Here is a 22,800-nt window from a genome sequence, read left to right on the forward strand (position 1 = left end):
AACACTCTACTAGCATGAACATCCTCTTCCATTTGATTCTTTCTTCTCAATAAATCATTTCTTGCTTGGGGACAAGCAAGCTTTAAGTTTGGTGTTGTGATGACAAGTCATCTTAGCCTAGTTTCACTAGCCTTTTTCTTTTGTTTTCAATTGAATTATGCACTTTCTTGAGCCATAAGCAAGCCAATTGGGTAGATTTTCATGCTTCCTTTGATTTAATCAACCATGTATGAATTCATGCTATTTCATGAGGTTTTATGCTATAATTGTCACATATTATGAAAGAATGAATATCTCATGATTTTGAGCATAGCTTTGATGTGTTTGGTTGATTAATGATAGGTGAAGAAAGCTTGGAGAAAGGTTGAAGCAAGAAGGAATGGCTAGGAGGAAGAGAGGATAAAAAGTTTGAGCAAAAGTTTGCCTCAAACTTTAGCTCAAACTTTTGGATTAATTGAAAATGAACCAGGGAGCAAAAAGCTGGACCAAAAGTTAGCCTCAAACTTTTTGGCTAACTTTTGGCATCACAAATCAACACCCTGGAGAGCAAAAGTTTGCGCCAACGTTAGCCCCTAACTTTTTGGCTAACGTTGGCGCATGAAAAACACACCCTGGAGAGCAAAAGTTTGCGCCAACGTTAGCCCCTAACTTTTTGGCTAACGTTGGCGCCATGAGTATGCAAGGGAAGGCCAACGTTGGAGCAAAAGTTTAACCCCTAACTTTTGCCCCAACGTTGGTATCAGCAAAGAAGGGTGGCTGATGTGAAAATTGGAGTAAAAGTTAGCCTCAAACTTTTACTCCAACTTTTACTCAAGCTTTCATGATTCCAACCCGCTTCAATTCGGTTCTTCTCCAAACTCCAAGAGCAATCAACCAAGGCCTCCATCAACCCAATTCCATCAAGAGCAAAGGCCCAATTGAAGGCTTGAAGACCATTTGAAGAAAGTGTATAAATAGCATAGGATTTAAGTTTTTAAGAGAGCTTCCTTTTGAGAATTTTTTCAATACTTGCAGCAGAGAGCTCACTTTTACATTCTAGCATTGTCATTTTAATTCAAGAGAATTGGGGAGGAGAATTGATCTCTCTTCTTCCTTGTTCTTGCCCAGCACTCTTTAATTTTCTTGCTTCGGATCTTGGGTGGAGAATTGAAGAACTTCTGTTTCAATCTCACCTTGGGATCTTGTTTAATTCTCTGCTTAATTAAATTTCAGTTTTGGTTAATTGCTTCTTCATCTACTTTCTTTGCAATTTACAATTTCTTTGCAATTGTTCTGGTTGGATCTAGGAAGGCATTGAGATCTAGACTTGGTTATCTAGTCTCTTGGATTGTGAGATCTGAATTCCAATTTTACATCCTCTGTTTACTGCTTTCAAGCTCATTTACATTCCTGTTTTAAGATCCGGTTCAATTCCAGTCATCCTTTACTTCTCTGCTTGTTGCAATTTTACTTTCCCTTGTTTAATTTCTGCAAATCCAATTCCCAATTCCCTTTACAATTCAAGCCATTTACATTTCTTGCACTTTAAGATTCTGTAATTTACATTTCTTGCGTTCTAAGTTTCTGCCATTTAATTTCTTGTTCTTTAAGATTCAGCACTTTAAATTTCAGTTCTCTTTAATTTCATGCAATTTACCCATTCCCTTTACTTCCCATGCAGTTTAATTTCTGCAAATCACAATTCACTCAACCAAATCTTGATTCGCTTGACTAAATCAACCACTAAACTAAAATTGCTCAATCCTTCAATCCCTGTGGGATCGACCTCACTCCCGTGAGTTATTATTACTTGATGCGACCCGGTGCACTTGCCGGTTAGATTTGGGTGTTTTGGAGAAATTCGTTTTTCCATAAAAATATCCCATCAACCCGCTCATGTGCCTGACGCAAACGCGTGAATTGGAAGTTGCACGAGTGACGCGAATGCGTGGACGACGCGCACGCGTGGCACAGAAAACGCTGAGTGACGCGAACGCGTGAACGACGCGGTCGTGTGACGTGCGCGATCTGCAGAACTTACAGCAAACGCTGGCATGGATTCTGCACTGCGTTTTAACCCAACTTTTGGCCCAAAAATGCAGATTAGAGCCAGGGAACATGCAGAGACGAAACAACTTTCATTCCGGATAATTTTTAGTTTTTAGATCTAACTTTACTCCTCCTCTAGGTTTTTTCTCTCTACACATTCATAGTTCTTAGGATTTTGTTTTTATTGCTTTTTGGATTGGAATATTGAGAAGAGTTATTACCTCCGCCAAGACTTCATCATTCTAGTTTGTTTTCCTTACTTGTCACTTACTCTTTCATATCCTTAATTTGTTCAGAATTACTATTGGATTATTTTTAGAATTTAATAATACAAGAACTATTTTTATTTTTAATTGGTCTTTTTGATTATTATTTATCATGTCTTCCTTTATTTCCCTTTCTTATTTTGTGAAGTTTACATTCATAATGAGCGAGTAATTCTCTAACTTGATTGAGAGTTGATTGAAAGGAGAACCTTGAGTTGGAATGCTCAAGAGTAAAATTGTAATTGAGTTTATTGTTGGATGGCTCTCTAGTCACTGACACTATTCCTTCCCAAGGGAGAGGATTAAAACTTGTGAATAGAAGTAGACTTCCAACTTGCTTGACTCTCCTCTACCTAGTAAAGGATAACTAAGCAGAACAACCTTCAATTATCAATTAATCTTGGGAGAACTCCAACAAGGATAGAACTTCCGATCAATCTACTCCCGGCCAAGATTTTTATTTAAATTACATAAATTCTCTGATTTAATTTCCTGTTTATCAAACTCAAAACCATTTTGGAAAACATCTGATTAATAAAATAGCACATCTTTCTTTAACTCGTTGGGAGACGACCTGGGATTCATACTCCCAGTATTTTAATTCTAATTTTGTGACAACCCTTCTAAATTGATAAGCGGATTTTTGTTGGTTAAGAACTGTACTTGCAACGTATCTCTTGTATTAATTTCTTAATCTGCCAATTTTCGCCGCGTCAATAATATTATTATCGAGTTCGATATCCGCCGATATAAGTAAATATCGGTACTCTTCGGTGAACTTAACTTTGCTAATGCTTCACCGTATATCTTTTATCGTTATGTTGCTAATGTCATCTATATTAGTAACTTATATATATTATTACTTGTGTTTTAATATATCCAGTTTTCATAATTATCCGTTTAACATATTTATAATTTGAACCGCTGACTCAGTGCCTCCATAACGCGAAACCCACACCCCCCATGTGTCTAAGCATTCAAGCAATACTATACCTCATGAATAATCATCATCATCATCAGCGTTCATTTTGGATAAAAGAAAGAGAAAAGGACGATGGGTGAGAGAGAGATTTCCATGGAACCTCCGAGTTTCCGACTTCGATTTCTTGCGATCCGTAACTCCAATAAAAAATCCAATTCGGTAAAAGTGTTCGTATCTTTCTCCTCTACACGTTGGCATCACTTTTGTTTGGTAAAATTTGATGGTAACGTAACTTCTCATCTCCTTGAGTTCGGCCAATTGGAGTTCTAAGAGGCACAAACGATTTCTGACATTTTCTTCTTCATCAGCTTAGTCAGAAAGCTTCTCTGGAGCTTCCGTTGTTTTGATTTCGTACGGAGGTAGGGTTTGGTAATTTTATAATAATTAAATATGAATTTGATAAGTGATGAATATTGATTTGATTGATTATTAGTTGAGTTTGATTAAATTTATGTTGAAATTTTTTTGAATTATTGTTGTTGTTTGTGAATTATGGTTCGGCCATAAAGAACAGCCCAATTGGGATTATTTTGATGATTTTAGGACTATTGTGAATGAGAATTTGATTAAAATTAATGAGGTTTAATGGCCGAGAAATTAAATGAAAAGTGACGAAAAATTGGTAACAGTAAAGCTTAAAAACAAACTTAAAACTCAAGCTGATAACTTGAAAAATTTTGGAAATAGGGTTCAGTCCTTTGGTAAAGTTATAATCAAGAAAATAAAATTTATATTTGAGATTTAAATATTAATTTAATAAAAATTGAAGTTAGTTCTGTAATTATATACGTTTTGGGGTATTTTGGATAATAATTAAGAAGTTCTGGAGTAAAATGGGCATTTTAAAAAAGATGCAAGGTTAATTTGGTAATTATACTATATGTAAGAGTATTTTAATAAATTATAAAATATATTGGGATAAAAATATAAATATTTTAGAAAGCTCAAAGATTCAGAATAATTTATAAAAGTTTAATAAGAAAGCTTAAGTTATAAGTTTTGAGTAATAAAAAAAATTATTACTATTGTTATTAATTTATTAAGACTATTATCAAAATATTTTTGAAATATATTGTACATTAGTAATTTGTACTATAACAGAATAGAAGAGTTAAACAGGAACCTACTTAAAAGCTGTAGAAAGACGAACCTAAGTTAAGAATCTTATAATTTACTCTTCATAAAACATCTAGGGAGAGATGAAGGAAGAGTGTAAAGATGATTTCTAGTATTAAAACAAGAAAAATAAAAGAATAAGAAAAGAAAAGATTAAAAGAATCTAAGGAACATTTGCCACAGGAGAGCAGAGAGCAGGAATAAAAGAAACGAAAGAAAGAATGAAACGAAAAGGAGATAAGTAGAAGTATTGTTTGGCATTGAGAATAAGTTGAGATGATTGTGTACCTGCTAAAAACGAGTAGAGATATGGTGGTGAGTCCACCGAGATTTGCTTTCAGAGATACATCGGCCAATTCAGGAGATGGTCGCACCTATAAGACAGAGGTTGCTTACAGAGGTTATCGATACATACATTGGCCAAAGAGAGTCTCACCTGTAAGACTGAGGTTGCTTACAGAGGTTATGTTTGCATACATCGGCTCAAGAAAGTCACACCTGTAAGACAAAAGTTGCTTACAGAGGTTATGGTATTGGAAACCAAACTCAGACAAAGGTTGCCGAGTTACGTCGAGAGTGGGTCGAAACCGATAGATGAACTCATTACCTGCACTAGGGATAGACATGCATCATACTTGTTTGCGCATATTTGTTTGTGAGTATTTTCTGTAATTGTGGGTGTGCTAAATGATTGTTTGAATTCTGTGTTCTATAATTGTTGAATTGGATTATACTTTGTTGACTATTATTGCTGACCAAGTATATATAAAATGAATATAACTATGCACCTCGACCCTAGTAAGAACTCCCCAATTCTTACCCCATATTTTCACCCCTTTTAGCTAAAGGTGCAAAGGTTTAGTGCAGAACTACAGAAGCATAGAAGATTATGTTCACGAGTTGAGTTGTTAGAAATTATTTTTCCCTCATCGTTTATTGTTTTTAGTTTTTAGAGGGGTAAGATTTGTTTTTGAGAATCTTGAAATAAGTCTATGTATTTAATAATATGTGAATATATATATATATATATCTTTGTAGTTAAGTGGTTTAAAATAAAGAATCTTCGTTTTTCTTAGTTAAAAGTTTCGGTTTGTATTCTCAAAGGTTCAGTATTTTATAAATATAATATGAAATTAAAGGAGTAGAGGTAGGTGATGCCAGACTTTTAGTACGATCATGAGGTACTAAAAGTTAGATTGTTACACCAATCAATTTACATCATCGTAAAGTTAATTGATTGGAACTTTGTGAATTTAATTAAAAAATTTTAATAATTACTATTATCATATGGTGATTAATTTGTTAGGACAATTCACCTTAGTGCATCAATAAAAAATAAAATAGTAACGATAAATGATCTTAAAAAGTATATCTAAACTAAGTATAGTTTAATTGCTTCTAATTTGTTGTTTCAAAAATTTCTTTATTTTCATTATCAATTTATATGCTGCTTTTTTGAGAGATGATTCGAGCCCTAAAACTTTAAGTTTGTACATTTTAAAAAGTTTAAAGAACTTTCGTCCATTTTAAATTTGATTGTGAAAATTTAGCGTTTGGATGTACTATAATGATAACAAACCAATTAATTAATATTTTATTTTAAATACTAATTTTCTATACATCATGAAATATAAACGAAGCTTGACAAGGTAATAATATAACACAGAATAAAGGCTTGTAGGGTAGAAGTGACAATGAAACTTGGTGAATTAATGGCAAAGTAGAGGAAGTGCCGAAGACACTACTAGATGAGGGAGAAGGCTGGAGGCGACGTGATAAACTACTATTTTATGGTTTATCTTGTGCTCAATTGAGTGGTTTTATCAAGTCTTTGCACACTTATTCACACAATTTGTATGATTTTATAATTCCTTCCTAGTTTTGTTCTATAATTGAAAACTTGCTTCCTAAACTTTTAAATTGTGTATTTTAATTCCCCTTTATACCATTCGATGCTGTGATCTGTGTGTTAAGTGTTTTCAGGCTTTATGGGAGCAGGAATGGCTTAGAGGATGGAAAGGAAGCTTGCAAAAATGGAAGGAGCACAAGAAATAAAGGAGACAACCAGAGAGGAGCGACGCGCACACATGGCTCACACGTGCACGTGAATCGGAGTCTGCACGGCGACACGTACGCGTGACATGCGCCACGTGCAGATTTTGCAAAAAACACTGGGGGCAATTTCTAGGCTCCTTTTGGTCCAGTTCCAAGCCCGAAAAACATAGAATAGAAGCTGCAGAATGGGGGAAACACAAGAGACAACTCACACAACATTCGTACAAATAATTTTAGGTTTTAGATGTAGTTTTCTAGAGAGAGTGGCTCTCTCCTCTCTCTATGTTTTAGGAATTTAGGTTCAGCTTTTCTTAATTTCATATTTCTACTTTACTTTTATTTAGTTTTTCTCTACTCTTATTTGTTCTAGTCCTTTAGTTTACCTATCTTCTCTTGTTGATTTAGTTATTCTCCAATTTAGTTTATGAATTCTTATATTAGATTTGATTTTCTATTTAATGCAATTTGAGGTATTTCAGATTTATGATTGCTTTCTTCAATTTATGTTATTGATGCTTACAATTGGTTGTTTGGATTTTATTGTCTTTTATTGCTTTTCTATGTTTTTATGTTATGCCTTCCAAGTGTTTGACAAAATGCTTGGGAGGGTTTTAAGTTAGATTTTTATGATTCTTAGCTCTGGTTGAGTAATTGGAGACTTTTGAGTTATCAAACTCCTTTGTTGATTGATAATTGAAAGTTGCTGGTTGATTTGGATCCCTCTAAAGCTAATCTTTCCTTAGGAGTTGACTAGGACTTGAGGAATCAAATTGATTTGTCCACTTGACTTTCCTTCAGGGTTAGAGGTTAACTAAGTGGGAGCAATGAACAATTCTCATCACAATTGATAATGATAACTAGGATAGGATGTCTAGTTCTCACATGTTGCCAAGAGCTTTTCTAGTTATTAATTTACTTTCTTGCCATTTTATTTCCTTGTTCCTTATTTCAAAAACCCAAAAAGATACTATCTCATAACCAATAGTAACATACATCCCTGCAATTCCTTGAGAGACGACCCGGGGTTTAAATACTTCGGTTTATTTTTATTGGTTTTGCTTAAGTGACAAACAAATTTTTGTATGAAAGGATCCTTTGTTGGTTTAGAAACTATACTAGTAACGAGAATTTATTGTGAATTCTTTACTAGCAAAGATCCGTTCATCAAAATGGCGCTGACGAACCGGAAGATTGATGGTTTAGAATTCACAATAAATTCTCGTTGCAAGTATAGTTTCTAAACCAAGCAATAATCCCTTCATACAAAAACTTGTTTGTCACTTAAGCAAACCCAATAAATTGATAACCAAAGTATTGAAACCTCGGGTCGTCTTCTCAAGGAATTGTAGGGAGGTATGATTTATTATTGGTTATGGAAAAAGGTATATTTTTGGGTTTTTGAAATAGGAAACAAGGAGAATAAATTACCAATAAAGTAAATTAATTTCTAGAAAAACTCTTGGCAATGTATGAGAACTGGAAATCCCATCCTAGTTATCCTTATCAGGTGTGATGAGAATTGTTTATTGCTCCCACTTAGTTAACCCTTACTAAATAAAGGAAAGTCAAGTGGACTAATTAATTTGATTCCTCAAATCCTAGTCAACTCCTATGGAAAGACTAGCTTTAGAGGGATCCAAATCAACTAGCAAGAATTCTAATTTTCAATCAACAGCTGAGTTTGACAACTCAAGTGTCACCAATTACTCAACCAAAGGCAAAAGGTAAAAAAATCCAAATTATTTATATAATAAATAAAAGAAAGTAATTATAAATCTGAAAAACCTCAAACTGTATTTAAACATAAATTCAAGTCTAACATGGGAAGGTTCATAAGCCAATTTGGCAACATAAGTAATTAACAAGTAAAAGCATTAGAGTAAATAAAAGTAGAAGAGAAACATAAATTAAAGGAACATTGAACCTGGAATGAAGAAGCAAATCCTAAAATTAAGAGAAATCCTAAATCCTAAATCCTAAGAGACAGGAGAGAACCTCTCTCTCTTTAAAACTACATCTAAAACCTAAAATTATAAATATGAATGTTGTGTATGTTATATTATGTTGTATCAATGAATGGATTAATTCTCCCACTTTATAGCCTCTAATCTATGTTTTTTAGGCCAAAAACTGGGTTAAAAACAGGCTAGAAATCGCCCCCAGCGATTTCTGGTACGTACAGGTCCCTGCAAAGTCACGCGAGAGCGTCGTCCACGTATTCACACGGATTGAGTTTTTGCCAGGTCACGCATGCGCGTGATCCACGCGTGCGCGTCACCTATCTTTGGTTCAGCTATGGCAAATTATATATCGTTGTGAAGTCCCGGATGTTAGCTTTCCAACGCAACTGGAAACTCTTTATTTGGATCTCTGTAGCTCAGGTTATGGTCGAGTTAGTACCAGGAGGTCAAGCGGGACAGCTTTAGCAGTTCCTTCAGTTTCTTGTATTCCTTCCACTTTTGCATGCTTCCTTTCCATCCTCTAAGCCATTCCTGCCCTATAAACCTTGAAAACACTTAACACACATATCAAGACATCGAATGGTAATAAGAGAGGATTTAAACATAGCAAATTTAAGGCCAAAGAAGCATGTTTTCAATCATAGCACAAAATCAGGAAGGAAAACGTAAAACCATACAATTAGTATGAATAAGTGTGCAAAGATTGATAAAAACCACTCAATTGAGCACAAGATAAACCATAAAATAGTGGTTTATCAACCTCCCCACACTTAAACATTAGCATGTCCTCATGCTAAGCTCAAGAGAAGCTATAAAGGAGTGAAGAGGAATGGTAGAACGTATGAAATGTAACCTATCTATATGAATGCAACTAAATGCAAAAATACTTCTACCTACTTGGTTAAAAGTAAACAAATCTTTTAAAAATAAATATGAACTGGATTTCACTAATTCAAATCACAAAATAAAGTACAAGTAAACTTGCAGAAGAAAATAGCTCATGAAAGCCGGGAACAAAGAATCGAGTATCGAACCCTCACCGGAAGTGTATACACTCTAATTGCTCAAGTGTTTAAGGTTCGATCTCTCAATTCTCTACTAATCTTGCTTTCTAAGGCTTGCTTTTCTTCTACCAATCAACAAAAATTTAATGCACAGATACACATATCAAGAGGTCTTTTAAGGGTTGTAATGAGGTTAGGGTCAAGGTAGGATTGTATTTGGCCAAGTGGACTAAAATCTGAATCCTTAATTAACTTAAACTTTTCACCTAACTTAGACAATCCATGTAATCATAATACAACATCTAACTATCCATTAACCATGTTTTCCACATATTCATGCATTCTAATTTTAAGTACAGTACATATGCATTGCTTTCACCACTTACTTTGGGGCATTTTGTCCCCTTTTTATTTATTTGCTCTTTTTCTTTTCTTTTTCTCCTTTATTTTTCTTTTCCTTTTATTATTTTTTTATTTTTATATATAGCTATATTATTATTTTTTTCTTTTGTTTTTCTCAATGCATATGATTAAATTATTGAATGCATGAACATGTCCTAAACATTTCTTTCACATTTTCAAAAAATTCTAATATTCTCAATTCTCAAACCAAATGTTTCCAAACCCAATTTTCCCACACTTAAATCATAAGCACTCTCACTAGTCTAAGCTAACCAAGGATTCAAATTAATGACATTATTGTTTTCCGCTTAGAGTTAATGATGTGCTAAAGTAAAGAACAAAGGAGTATAATAGGCTCAACATTGGTTTGCAAAGGATAATGAAAGGTAAGGCCATATGGGTATGTAAGCTCAGTGAAACAAAGGCCTCAATCATATAAGTGCATGCATACATCAAACAATGGAAATATAGAATTAAGCAAGACAAAGATCACAATTTTAGAGAGAACAACACACACCAAAAATAAAATATTGGTTGATAGAATGCAACCAATTCAAATAGGCTCAAAATCTCACAGGTTTTGTGTGTTCGAGCTCTAAACCATGTTCCAGTATAATATTTCTTCAAACAAGTTCAATAAAAATTTTAATTCAAATTAATGAAATGCTATAAAAAGTTTCTTGAAAAAGAAATTCGTTACTTCAACCAAGCAGTGGTCGAATATGCACAAAATCAAACAAATATGCAATCAAACATGAAAATGAAACAATGAACAAACAAAGAAAATAAAATATTAGTGTTGAGAAGAAAATAACTAACCCATGGAGATCGGTATCGACCTCCCCACACTTAAATATTACACCGTCCTCGGTGCATGCAAGGAAGTACAAGTGGATGGGCTGCTACAACTGATGCTTTTCTCCAAAGATTGTGTAGATGGACTTGTCTATTGTCCCATTGAGAAGTTTTCTGTTTCCCTTCCTCGGTGGCCATCCTAAAAGAAGAGGAAAAAGAAGAAAAGTAACCCAAAAACAAAGATAGAAAACAATTTAAAATATAGTCGGGTTAATGCCAAATAGGGAAAGTCTCAGTTACATGGTAGCTACAACATGCAAGTGAGAAAACAGTAGAAGCGAATGGCATATCAATAGTGTAAAAATTGCAACAATGGGGGAGAGAGTGTGGGTAATGCCAAATAGTGTAAGTTCATGTCAATGATAGAGAATATAAGTATCATAAAGGAGTAGTATTGACTTATGAAGAATAATACCCAGTCAGAGTAAAACAAGTCATGAAGCACCAGGATAATTCAAGAAAAGATGCAACAGTTGAATAAGAAAATTTAACACCAATGGAAAAATAATAAATTTAGAAAAGAAAATAAAAATATGCACAAAATTAAAATGCAATGGATGAAAGTATGCAAATAAATTAAGTAAAATAGAATGAAAGAAAAGAAGGATGAGAAGTTAAAGAGATGAAGAAAAAGAAAGTAAGAAAGGGGAGAGAAAGAAGTAGAAATGAGAGAAGTAAGGATTTAGAAACAGGGCGCGACGCGTACGCGTACATCACGCGTACGTGGGAAAACTGCATTAACCATGTGACACATAAGCGTCGCCCACGCGTACGCGTGGGTGGTCTTGGAAGCAAAAGGATGCGCATGCGTCAAGGACCTGTACGCGTGGGTGATTTTGTGCCTTGGGCACAGTGCCCACACCAGGCCAACACAAATTTCGGCCTGACACCATTTTACGCCGATTTGTAGGGCGACGCGTACGCGTGGAAGGCTAATTTTGCAATTGATGCAGACACGTCAGGGACGCATTCGCGTGGGCTTGTTTGTGCCTGAGGCACGCCTCCAGCCACGCTCCCACGCAACTTTCTGGAAGGTTTAGCGTCGCATGTGACGCGTGCGCGTGGTTCACGCGCACGCGTGGGACACATTTTTTTTATATATATGCAGTATGCAAAATGCAAAATACAGATGCTAATGCAGATATTATAAATGAACACTGAGAAAAATAGAATAAAATAAAATTAAGAATAAAATGAAATAAAATAAAACTAAGATTGAAAAAGAACGATTATACCATGGTGGGTTGTCTCCCACCTAGCACTTTTAGTTAAAGTCCTTAAGTTGGACATTTGATGAGCTCCCTGTTATGGTGGCTTGTGCTTGAACTCATCCAGGAATCTCCACCAATGTTTGTACTTCCAATAGCCTCTGGGATCCCAAACTAGTTGCATAAAGCCTTCAAGCAAGTTAAAGCAAGTGACAAGGCCCCAAGAGTGTTAATTGCCAGAATGAATTCCGGGGTCCCAAACCTTGCTTTTGCACCCGTCTTCTTATTGATCATCATTTTTCCACTTGGGTGGTGAACAGTCGAAATTCTTACCAAGACATCCAAACAATTTCCTAGACCCATTCAATTGAGAATTATACCAACCCTTATACTTCAATTTGGAACATGCAACTATATTGAACCTTGCATGACAATTCTTACCACTAACCTTCTCCCTCTTACTCTTATAGCCACAAAGAGCTCTAAGTTGCCCATCCGTCTCAAGCAAAGCATATTCAAGTGAGCTAATTAAGCTTAGAGATGAGAGATTTACCCACTTGAATGAAGGGATGGATGGTGATGGCTTTGGGGGAGAGGTCTCCAACAACCTTGGCAAGGTGATTTCTAGCTCCATTCTCTTGAGCTATTCCTTGACAACCTCCACCTCCTTGCAAGCTTCTTCAATTTCAACCTCTTCCTCTTGGTAGCTTTCTTCCAATTCGATCTCTTCTTCATTGTTCACCAAGGGCATGGGAGGTTATGCTTCTTCTTCTTTAATCTCCATGTCAAGTTCAATGGGAGAGGATTCAAATGTAGATAAGAATTCATCAATGATTGAATCCATCTCTTGATCATCCCCTTCAAAGTCTTCAACCATGATATGCCTTGGAGGTTGTACACCCTCCTCAACATCAAATTTAAACTCTTTAGAAGGGGGTTCTATGACTGGGCTTTCCCATGGACGTTCTGCATCTCCTAAGTCTTCGACCACTTCTTCCTCTTTAACGATTACGGCTTCCTCTAATTGTTCCAATACAAAGTCATGCTGCTCACTGCCCACCGGAGTTTCTAGTGTCTCCTTCATGCTACATTCTTCATTAGATTCTCCACATGAAGCCATGGGGGTTCCTTGAGTGTCCGAACGTCGAAAAGCTAATTGATTTATCGCTTGTTCCAGTTGATGAAGGGTTGCATGAAATTGATCTACTGTTTCCTTGAGGCAAGCCTGTGATTCTTGGGTCAATGGATATGGACATGGTGCATATGGAAGTGGTAGTTCTTGGGGGTAATTGGATTGGAATTGGGGTGAATAAGGTTTAGGGTCATATGAAGGTGAATGGTTGTGGGTGGCTTATGAGTATGGTGGTTCAAAGCTATGTTGAGGAGGTGGTTCAACGGCATATGATGGAGCTTGCTGGTAACTACAAGGGGGTCCACCATATCTATCATCTTGGTACACACCTCGGAATGACTCTTGACCATAGTAAATTGGTGGAGGTTGGTTGTCACAAAAAGATCCACCATAACTATTGTCTTGGCATGCATTGTAAGATGGTCGTTGTCCATGGTACCTTGGAAGGTGTTGTTGCCGAAAAGGTTGATCAGATCCTCGTGGCTCCTTCCATCTTTGATTGTTTTGACCTTGATGCATGTTCCTGTTATAGCTTCCATTCCTTACAACAACATTGGAACCAAACTTAAAGCCAGAGGGGTGAGAATTCATAGTAGCTAATAAAAATTAAAAACAAAAACTAATAAAATAAAATAAAATTAATGAAAATAAACTCCTAAAACTAGAAACACTAATGAAAAAGCAAATATTTACAATAACCAATAATACCCCGGCAACGGCGCCATTTTGACGAACCAGAAGATTGATGGTTTAGAATTCACAATAAATTCTCGTTGCAAGTATAGTTTCTAAACCAAGCAATAATCCCTTCATACAAAAACTTGTTTGTCACTTAAGAAAACCCAATAAAATTCATAACCGAAGTATTGAAACCTCGGGTCGTCTTCTCAAGGAATGGCAGGGAGGTATGATTTATTATTGGTTATGGAAAAAGGTATATTTTTGCGTTTTTGAAATAGGGAACAAGGAGAATAAATTAGCAATAAAGTAAATTAATTACTAGAAAAACTCTTGGCAATGTATGAGAACTGGAAATCCCATCCTAGTTATCCTTATTAGGAATGATGAGAATTTTTTATTGCTCCCACTTAGTTAACCCTTACTAAATAAAGGAAAGTCAAGTGGACTAATTAATTTGATTCCTCAAATCCTAGTCAACTCCTATGGAAAGACTAGCTTTAGAGGGATCCAAATCAACCAGCAAGAATTCCAATTTTCAATCAACAGCTGAGTTTGACAACTCAAGTGTCACCAATTACTCAACCAAAGCCAAAAGAGAAAAAATCCAAATTATTTATATAATAAATAAAAGAAAGTAACCATAAATCTAAAATACCTCAAACTGCATTTAAACATAAATTCAAGTCTAACATGGGAAGGTTCATAAGCCAATTTGGCAACATAAGTAATTAACAAGTAAAAGCATTAGAGTAAATAAAAGTAGAAGAGAAACATAAATTAAAGGAACATTGAACCTGTGGTGCACGAAATTGTGATCATCAATGGCGCCAACAGCTTGGTACGCACAATTGTAATCTTAACTCTTTGTCACAACTCCGCACAACTAACTAGCAAGTGCACTGGGTCGTCCAAGTAATAAATCTTACGTGAGTAAGGGTTGATCCCACGGAGATTGTCGGCTTGAAGCAAGCTATGGTCATCTTGTAAATCTCAGTCAGGTGGATTCAAATGGTTATGGAGTTAAAAGATAAATAAAACATAAAATAAGATAGAGATACTTATGTAATTCATTGGTGAGAATTTCAGATAAGCGTATGAAGATGCTTTGTTCCTCCTGAACTTCTGCTTTCCTATTGTCTTCATCCAATCATTCATACTCCCTTCAATGGCAAGCTTTATGTTGGTTTTCACCGTTGGCAATGGCTACCTCCCGTCCTCTCAGTGAAAATGGTCTAAATGCGCTGTCACCGCACGGCTAATCATCTGTCGGTTCTCGATCATGTTGGAATAAGATCCATTGATCCTTTTGCGTCTGTCACTATGCCCAACACTCGCGAGTTTTAAGCTCGTCACAGTCATCCCTTCCCAGATCCTACTCGGAATACCACAGACAAGGTTTAGACTTTTCAGATCTCAGGAATGCTACCAATTGATTTTCGCCTATACCACGAAGACTCTGATCTCATGGAATGGAAGGCTCGGTTGTCAGGCGAGGCAACCATGCTTCATGAACCAGGAGGCTAAGAGATACACACTCAATCTAAGGTAGAACAAAGGTGGTTGTCAGGCACGCGTTCATAGGTTGAGAATGGTGATGAGTGTCACGGATCATCACATTCATCAAGTTGAAGTGTGAATGAATATCTTGGAATAAGAATAAGCTTGAATTGAATAGAAAAACAATAGTACTTTGCATTAATTCATGAAGAACAGCAGAGCTCCACACCTTAATCTATGGTGTGTAGAAACTCCACTATTGAAAATACAAAAGTGATAATGGTGGTCATTGGCTTCAGCCCCAGAGAGGGAATCAGAAGAACCAAGATGAAAAAGTCTATGAAAAGTATCTGAAAGTATGAAAATACAATAGCAAAAGGTCCTATTTATAGAAAACTAGCAGCCTAGGGTTATCAAAAAAGGTAATTAATGCAGAAATCTTCTTCCGGGCCCACTAGGTGTGTGCTTGGGCTGAGCATTGAATCTTTCACATGTAGAGACTTTTCTTGGAGTTAAACGTCAGCTTTTGTGCCAGTTTGGGCGTTTAACTCCAGCTTTTATGCCAGTTCTGGCGTTTTGACGCCAGAATTTTTATGCTGACATAGAATGTCAGTTTGGGCCATCAAATCTCAGGCAAAGTATGAACTATTATATATTGCTGGAAAGCCCAGGATGTCTACTTTCTAACGCAATTAATAGTGCGCCAATTGGGCTTCTGTAGCTCTAGAAAAGCCACTTCGAGTGTAGGGAGGTCAGAATCCAACAGCATCTGCAGTCCTTTTTCAGCCTCTGAAACAGATTTTTGCTCAGGTCCCTCAATTTCAACCAGAAAATACCTGAAATCACAGAAAAACACACAAACTCATAGTAAAGTCCAGAAATGTGATTTTTATTTAAAAACTAATAAAAACATAATAAAAACTAACTAAAATATAGTAAAAACATACTAAAAACTAACTAAAATATACTAAAAACATACTAAAAACAATGACAAAAAGTGTATAAATTATCCGCTCATCACAACACCAAACTTAAATTGTTGCTTGTCCCCAAGCAACTAAAAACAATGTAGGATAAAAAGAATAGAATATACAATGAATTTCAAAAACATCTATGAAGATCAGTTTTAATTAGATGAGCGGCGCTTTTAGCTTTTTGCTTCTGAACAGTTTTGGCATCTCACTTTATCCTTTGAAGTTCAAAATGATTGGCATCTATAGGAACTCATAATTTAGATAGTGTTATTGATTCTCCTAGTTCAGTATGTTGATTCTTGAACAAAGTTACTTTATGAGTCTTGGCCGTGACCCTAAGCATTTTGTTTTCCAGTATTACCACGGGATACATAAATGCCACAGACACATAACTGGGTGAACCTTTTTCAGATTGTGACTCAGCTTTGCTAGAGTCCCCAATTAGAGGTATCCAGAGCTCTTAAGCACACTCTTTTTGCTTTGGACCATGACTTTAACCGCTTAGTCTCAAGCTTTTCACTTGACACCTTCACGCCACAAGCACATGGTTAGGGACAGCTTGGTTTAGTCGCTTAGGCCAGGATTTTATTCCCGTAGGCCCTCCTATCCACTGATGCTCAAAGCCTTGGATCCTTTTTATTTTACCCTTGCCTTTTGGTTTAAAGGGCTATTGCCTTTTTCTGCTTGCTTTTTTTTTTCTTTCTTTTTTCCTTTCTTCTCTTTTTTTTTCGCCATTTTTTTCGCAAGCTTTTCACTGGTTTTTCTTGCTTCAAGAATCAATTTTATGATTTTTCAGATTATCAAATAACATTTCTCCTTTTTCATCATTCTTTCAAGAGCCAACAATTTTAACATTCATAAACAAAAAATTCAAAAATATGCACTGTTCAAGCATTCATTCAGAAAAACAAAAAGTATTGCCACCACATCAAAATAATTAAACTATTTTAAAATTCGAAATTCATGTACTTCTTTTTCTTTTTCAATTAAAAACATTTTTCATTTAAGAAAGGTGATGGATTCATAGGACATTCATAGCTTTAAGGCATAGACACTAGGACACAAACATAGATAGAATATAAAGCATAGGAAACGAAAAACAGAAAAATAAAGAACAAGGAAATTAAAGAACGGGTCCACCTTAGTGATGGCAGCTTGTTCTTCCTCTTGAAGATCTTATGGAGTGCTTGAGCTCCTCAATATCTCTTCCTTGCCTTTGGTCTCTCTAATTTCATGGAGGAGGATGGAATGCTCTTGGTGCTACACCCTTAGTTGTCCCATATTGGAACTTAATTCTCCTAGGGAGGTGTTGATTTGCTCCTAATAATTTTGTGGAGGAAAATGCATCCCTTGAGGCATCTCAGGAATTTTATAATGAGGAATTTCCTCATGCTCTTGTCCATGAGTGGACTCTCTTGTTTGCTCCATCCTTTTCTTAGTGATGGGCTTGTTCTCATCAATGAGGATGTCTTCCTCTATGTCAATTCAAGCTGAATTGTAGAGGTGACAAATGAGATGAGGGAAGGCTAACCTTGCCAAAGTAGAGGACTTTTCCGCCACTTTGTAGAGTTCTAGGGATATAACCTCATAAACTTCTACTTCCTCTCCAATCATGATGCTATGGATCATGATAGCTCGGTCTATAGTAACTTCAGATCGGTTGCTAGTGGGAATGATTGAGCGTTGGATGAACTCTAACCATCCCCTAGCCAGGCCACAACTTCATAGAAGTGGTCTTGATGCACCATTGATGGGATATTTTTATGGAAAAACGAATTTCTCCAAAACACCCAAATCTAACCGGCAAGTGCACCGGGTCGCATCAAGTAATAATAACTCACGGGAGTGAGGTCGATCCCACAGGGATTGAAGGATTGAGCAATTTTAGTTTAGTGGTTGATTTAGTCAAGCGAATCAAGATTTGGTTGAGTGAATTGTGATTTGCAGAAATTAAACTGCATGGGAAGTAAAGGGAATGGGTAAATTGCATGAAATTAAAGAGAACTGAAATTTAAAGTGCTGAATCTTAAAGAACAAGAAATTAAATGGCAGAAACTTAGAACGCAAGAAATGTAAATTGTAGAATCTTAAAGTGCAAGAAATGTAAATGGCTTGAATTGTAAAGGGAATTGGGAATTGGATTTGCAGAAATTAAACAAGGGAAAGTAAAATTGCAACAAGCAGAGAAGTAAAGGATGACTGGAATTGAACCGGATCTTAAAACAGGAATGTAAATGAGCTTGAAAGCAGTAAACAGAGGATGTAAAATTGGAATTCAGATCTCAGGACCCAAGAGACTAGATAACCAAGTCTAGATCTCAATGCCTTCCTAGATCCAACAAGAACAATTGCAAAGGAAATGTAAATTGCAGAGAAAGTAGATGAAGAAGCAATTAACCGAAACTGAAATTTAATTAAGCAGAGAATTAAACAAGATCCCAAGGTGAGATTGAAACAGAAGTTCTTCAATTCTCCACCCAAGATCCGAAGCAAGAAAATTAAAGAGTGCTGGGCAAGAACAAGGAAGAAGAGAGATCAATTCTCCTCCCCAATTCTCTTGAATTAAAATGACAATGCTAGAATGTAAAAGTGAGCTCTCTGCTGCAAGTATTGAAAAAAATTCTCAAAAGGAAGCTCTGCTAAAAACTTAAATCCTATGCTATTTATACACTTTCTTCAAATGGTCTTCAAGCCTTCAATTGGGCCTTTGCTCTTGATGGAATTGGGTTGATGGAGGCCTTGGTTGATTGCTCTTGGAGTTTGGAGAAGAACCGAATTGAACCGGGTTGGAATCATGAAAGCTTGAGTAAAAGTTGGAGTAAAAGTTTGAGGCTAACTTTTACTCCAACTTTTCACATCAGCCACCCTTCTTTGCTGATACCAACGTTGGGGCAAAAGTTAGGGGTCAAACTTTTGCTCCAACGTTGGCCTTCCCTTGCATACTCATGGCGCCAATGTTAGCCAAAAAGTTAGGGGCTAACGTTGGCGCAAACTTTTGCTCTCCAGGGTGTGTTTTTCATGCGCCAACGTTAGCCAAAAAGTTAGGGGCTAACGTTGGCGCAAACTTTTGCTCTCCAGGGTGTTGATTTGTGATGCCAAAAGTTAGCCAAAAAGTTTGAGGCTAACTTTTGCTCTAGCTTTTTGCCCAAAAGTTAGCCAAAAAGTTTGAGGCTAACTTTTGCTCCAGCTTTTTGCTTCCTGGTTCATTTTCAATTAATCCAAAAGTTTGAGCTAAAGTTTGAGGCAAACTTTTGCTCAAACTTTTTGTCCTCTCTTCCTCCTAGCCATTCCTTCTTGCTTCAACCTTTCTCCAAGCTTTCTTCACCTATCATTAATCAACCAAACACATCAAAGCTATGCTCAAAATCATGAGATGTTCATTCTTTCATAATATGTGACAATTATAGCATAAAATCTCATGAAATAGCATGAATTCATACATGGTTGATTAAATCAAAGGAAACATGAAAATCTACCCAATTGGCTTGCTTATGGCTCAAGAAAGTGCATAATTCAATTGAAAACAAAAGAAAAAGGCTAGTGAAACTAGGCTAAGATGACTTGTCATCAACCATTGAGATGAATCTCTCCATCTCTCATGGCTCGGAGGCGGAAGCTTTTGCCTTCCCTTTCCTCTTTCTAGAGGTTTCTCTGGCCTTTGGTGCCATAAATGGTTATGGAAAAACAAAAAATAATACTTTTACCACACCAAACTTAGAAGGTTTGCTCGTCCTCAATCAAAAGAAGAAAGAAGAGAGAGAGAGATGAGGTAGGTGGGGATCCTGTGGGGTCCACAGATCCTGAGTTGTCAAGGATTTCTCATCCTGCACCATATTGGTGTGTAAACGCCCCTTGCTTGCCAATCCTGGCATTAAACGCTAGGTTGCTGCTCATTTTAATGCCAGCTTTTCTCCCCTTTCTGGCGTTTAACGCCAACTCTGTGCCCATTTCCGGCGTTAAACGCCAGTTCTGTGCCCCTTTCTGGCATTAAACGCGAGTCTTGTGCCCATTTCTGGCGTTAAATGCCCAGAATGGTGCCAGACTGAGCGTTTAACGCCCATTCTGCTACCCTTACTGGCGTTTAAACGCCAGTAAGCTTCTCCTCCAAGGTGTGCTATTTTTAATACTATTTTTCATTCTGTTTTTGCTTTTTCAGTTGTTTTTGTGACTTCATATGATCATCAACCTATAGAAAACATAAAATAACAATAGAAAATAAATAAATATAATAAAATAAAATTGGGTTGCCTCCCAACAAGTGCTTCTTTAATGTCAATAGCTTGATAGTGGGCTCTCATGGAGCCTCACAGATACTCAGAGCATGATGATGGCCTCCTAACACCAAGTTTAGAGTTTGAATGTGGGGGCTCTATTTGACTCTGCATTGAGAGAAGCTTTTCATGCTTCCTCTCCATGGTTACAGAGGGAGATCCTTGAGCTTTAAACACAAGGGAGTCCTCATTCACTTGAAGGACCAATTCTCCTCTGTCAACATCAATCATAGCTTTTGCTATGGCTAGGAAGGGTCTGCTAAGGATGATGGATTCATCCATACACTTTCCAGTGTCCAGGATTATGAAATCAGCAGGGATGTAGTGGTCTGCAACCTTTACCAAGACATCCTCTACAAGTCCATAAGCTTATTTCCTTGAATTGTCTGCCATCTCTAGTGAAATTCTTGCAGCTTGTACCTCAAGGATCCCTAGCTTCTCCATTACAGAGAGAGGCATGAGGTTTATGCTTGACCCTAGGTCACACGGAGCCTTCTCAAAGGTCATGGTGCCTATGGTACAAGGTATTGAGAACTTTTTAGGATCCTGTCTCTTCTGAGGTAATCTCTGCCTAGTCAAGTAATCCAGTTCTTTGGTGAGCAAGGGGGGTTCATCCTCCCAAGTCTCATTACCAAATAACTTGGCATTTAGCTTCATGATTGCTCCAAAGTACTTAGCAACTTGCTCTTCAGTAACATCTTCATCCTCTTCAGAGGAAGAATACTCATCAGAGCTCATGAATGGTAGAAGTAAGTTCAGTGGAATCTCTATGGTCTCTATATGAGCATCAGATTTCCATTGTTCCTCATTAGGGAACTCTTTGGAGGCCAGTGGACGTCCATTGAGGTCTTTCTTAGTGGAAATCACTACATTTCCCTCCTCTATGCATTCGGCCATGTGGAACGTGTTTATGGCCTTGCACTCTCTTTTTGGGTTCTCTTCTGTATTGCTTGGGAGAGTACTAGGAGGAAGTTCAGTAACTTTCTTACTCAGCTGACCCACTTGTGCCTCCAAATTTCTAATGGAGGACCTTGTTTCAGTCATGAAACTTTGAGTGGTCTTAGTTAGATCAGAGATTATAGTTGCTAAGTCAGATTGGCCCTACTTAGAATTCTCTGTCTGTTGCTGATAAGATGGTGGAACAGGCTTGCTATTGCTAAACCTATTTTTTCCACCATTACTGTTGTTGAAGCCTTGTTGAGGCCTCTGTTGGTCCTTCCATGAGAGATTTAGATGATTTCTCCATGAAGGATTATAGGTGTTTCCATAGGGTTCTCCCATATAATTCACCTCTGCAATTGCAGGATTTTCAAGGTCATAGGCTTCTTCTTCAGAGGAAGCCTCCTTAGTACTGCCTGACGCAGCTTGCATTCCAGACAGACTCTGAGAAATCATATTTAACTTGCTGAGTCAATATTTTGTTCTGAGCCAATATGGCATTCAGAGTATCAATCTCAAGAACTCCTTTCTTCTGATTTGTCCCATTATTCACAGGATTCCTTTCAGAAGTATACATGAACTGGTTATTTGCAACCATTTCAATGAGTTCCTGGGCTTCTGCAGGTATTTTCTTTAGATGAAGGGATCCACCAACAGAGTAGTCCAATGACATCTTGGACAATTCAGACAGACCATCATAGAATATACTTAAGATGCTCTATTCTGAAAGCATGTCAGAAGGACACCTTCTGATCAATTGCTTGTATCTTTCCCAAGCTTCATAGAGGGATTCACCTTCCTTCTGTCTGAAGGTTTGGACTTCCACTCTAAGCTTGCTCAACTTTTGAGGTAGAAAGAATTTGGCCAGAAAAGCACTGACCAGCTTTTCCCAAGAGTTCATGCTTTCCTTAGGTTGTGAATCCAACCATATTCTAGCTCTGTCTCTTACAGCAAATGGAAAAAGCATAAGCCTGTAGACCTCGGGATCAACCCCATTGGTCTTGACAGTGTCACAGATTTGCAAGAATTCAGCCAAAAATTGATGAGGATCTTCTAATGGAAGTCCATGAAACTTGCAATTCTATTGCATCAGAGAAACTAATTGAGGCTTAAGCTCAAAGTTGTTTGCTCCAATGGCAGGGATAGAGATGCTTCTCCCATAGAAGTCGGGAGTAGGTGCAGTAAAGTCATCAAGTACCTTCCTTGCATTGTTGGCATTGTTGTTATTTTCGGCTGCCATGTCTTCTTCTTGTTTGAAAATTTCTGTTAGGTCCTCTACAGAGAGTTGTGCTTTAGCTTCTCTTAGCTTTCTCTTCAAGGTCCTTTCAGGTTCAGGATCAGCTTCAACAAGAATTCCTTTGTCTTTGCTCCTACTCATATGAAAGAGAGAAGGAGAAAGTATGGAATCCTCTATGTCACAGTATAGAGA

General features: G+C 36.9%; 1 non-coding gene across 1 annotated transcript; it reads left to right on the forward strand.

Annotated features, from left to right (window-relative positions):
• The first annotated feature begins 22,098 nt into the window (after positions 1 to 22,098).
• Positions 22,099 to 22,206, forward strand: LOC148581157 (small nucleolar RNA R71). The gene has a single exon (XR_015896573.1). It is a non-coding gene; the product is annotated as a small nucleolar RNA R71 (small nucleolar RNA).
• The last annotated feature ends 594 nt before the right edge of the window (positions 22,207 to 22,800 follow it).

This window comes from Arachis ipaensis, chromosome B10 (genome assembly GCF_059453495.1).
Source record: "Arachis ipaensis isolate K30076 ecotype BB chromosome B10, ASM5945349v1, whole genome shotgun sequence".
NCBI classification, from domain to species: Eukaryota; Viridiplantae; Streptophyta; class Magnoliopsida; order Fabales; family Fabaceae; genus Arachis; species Arachis ipaensis.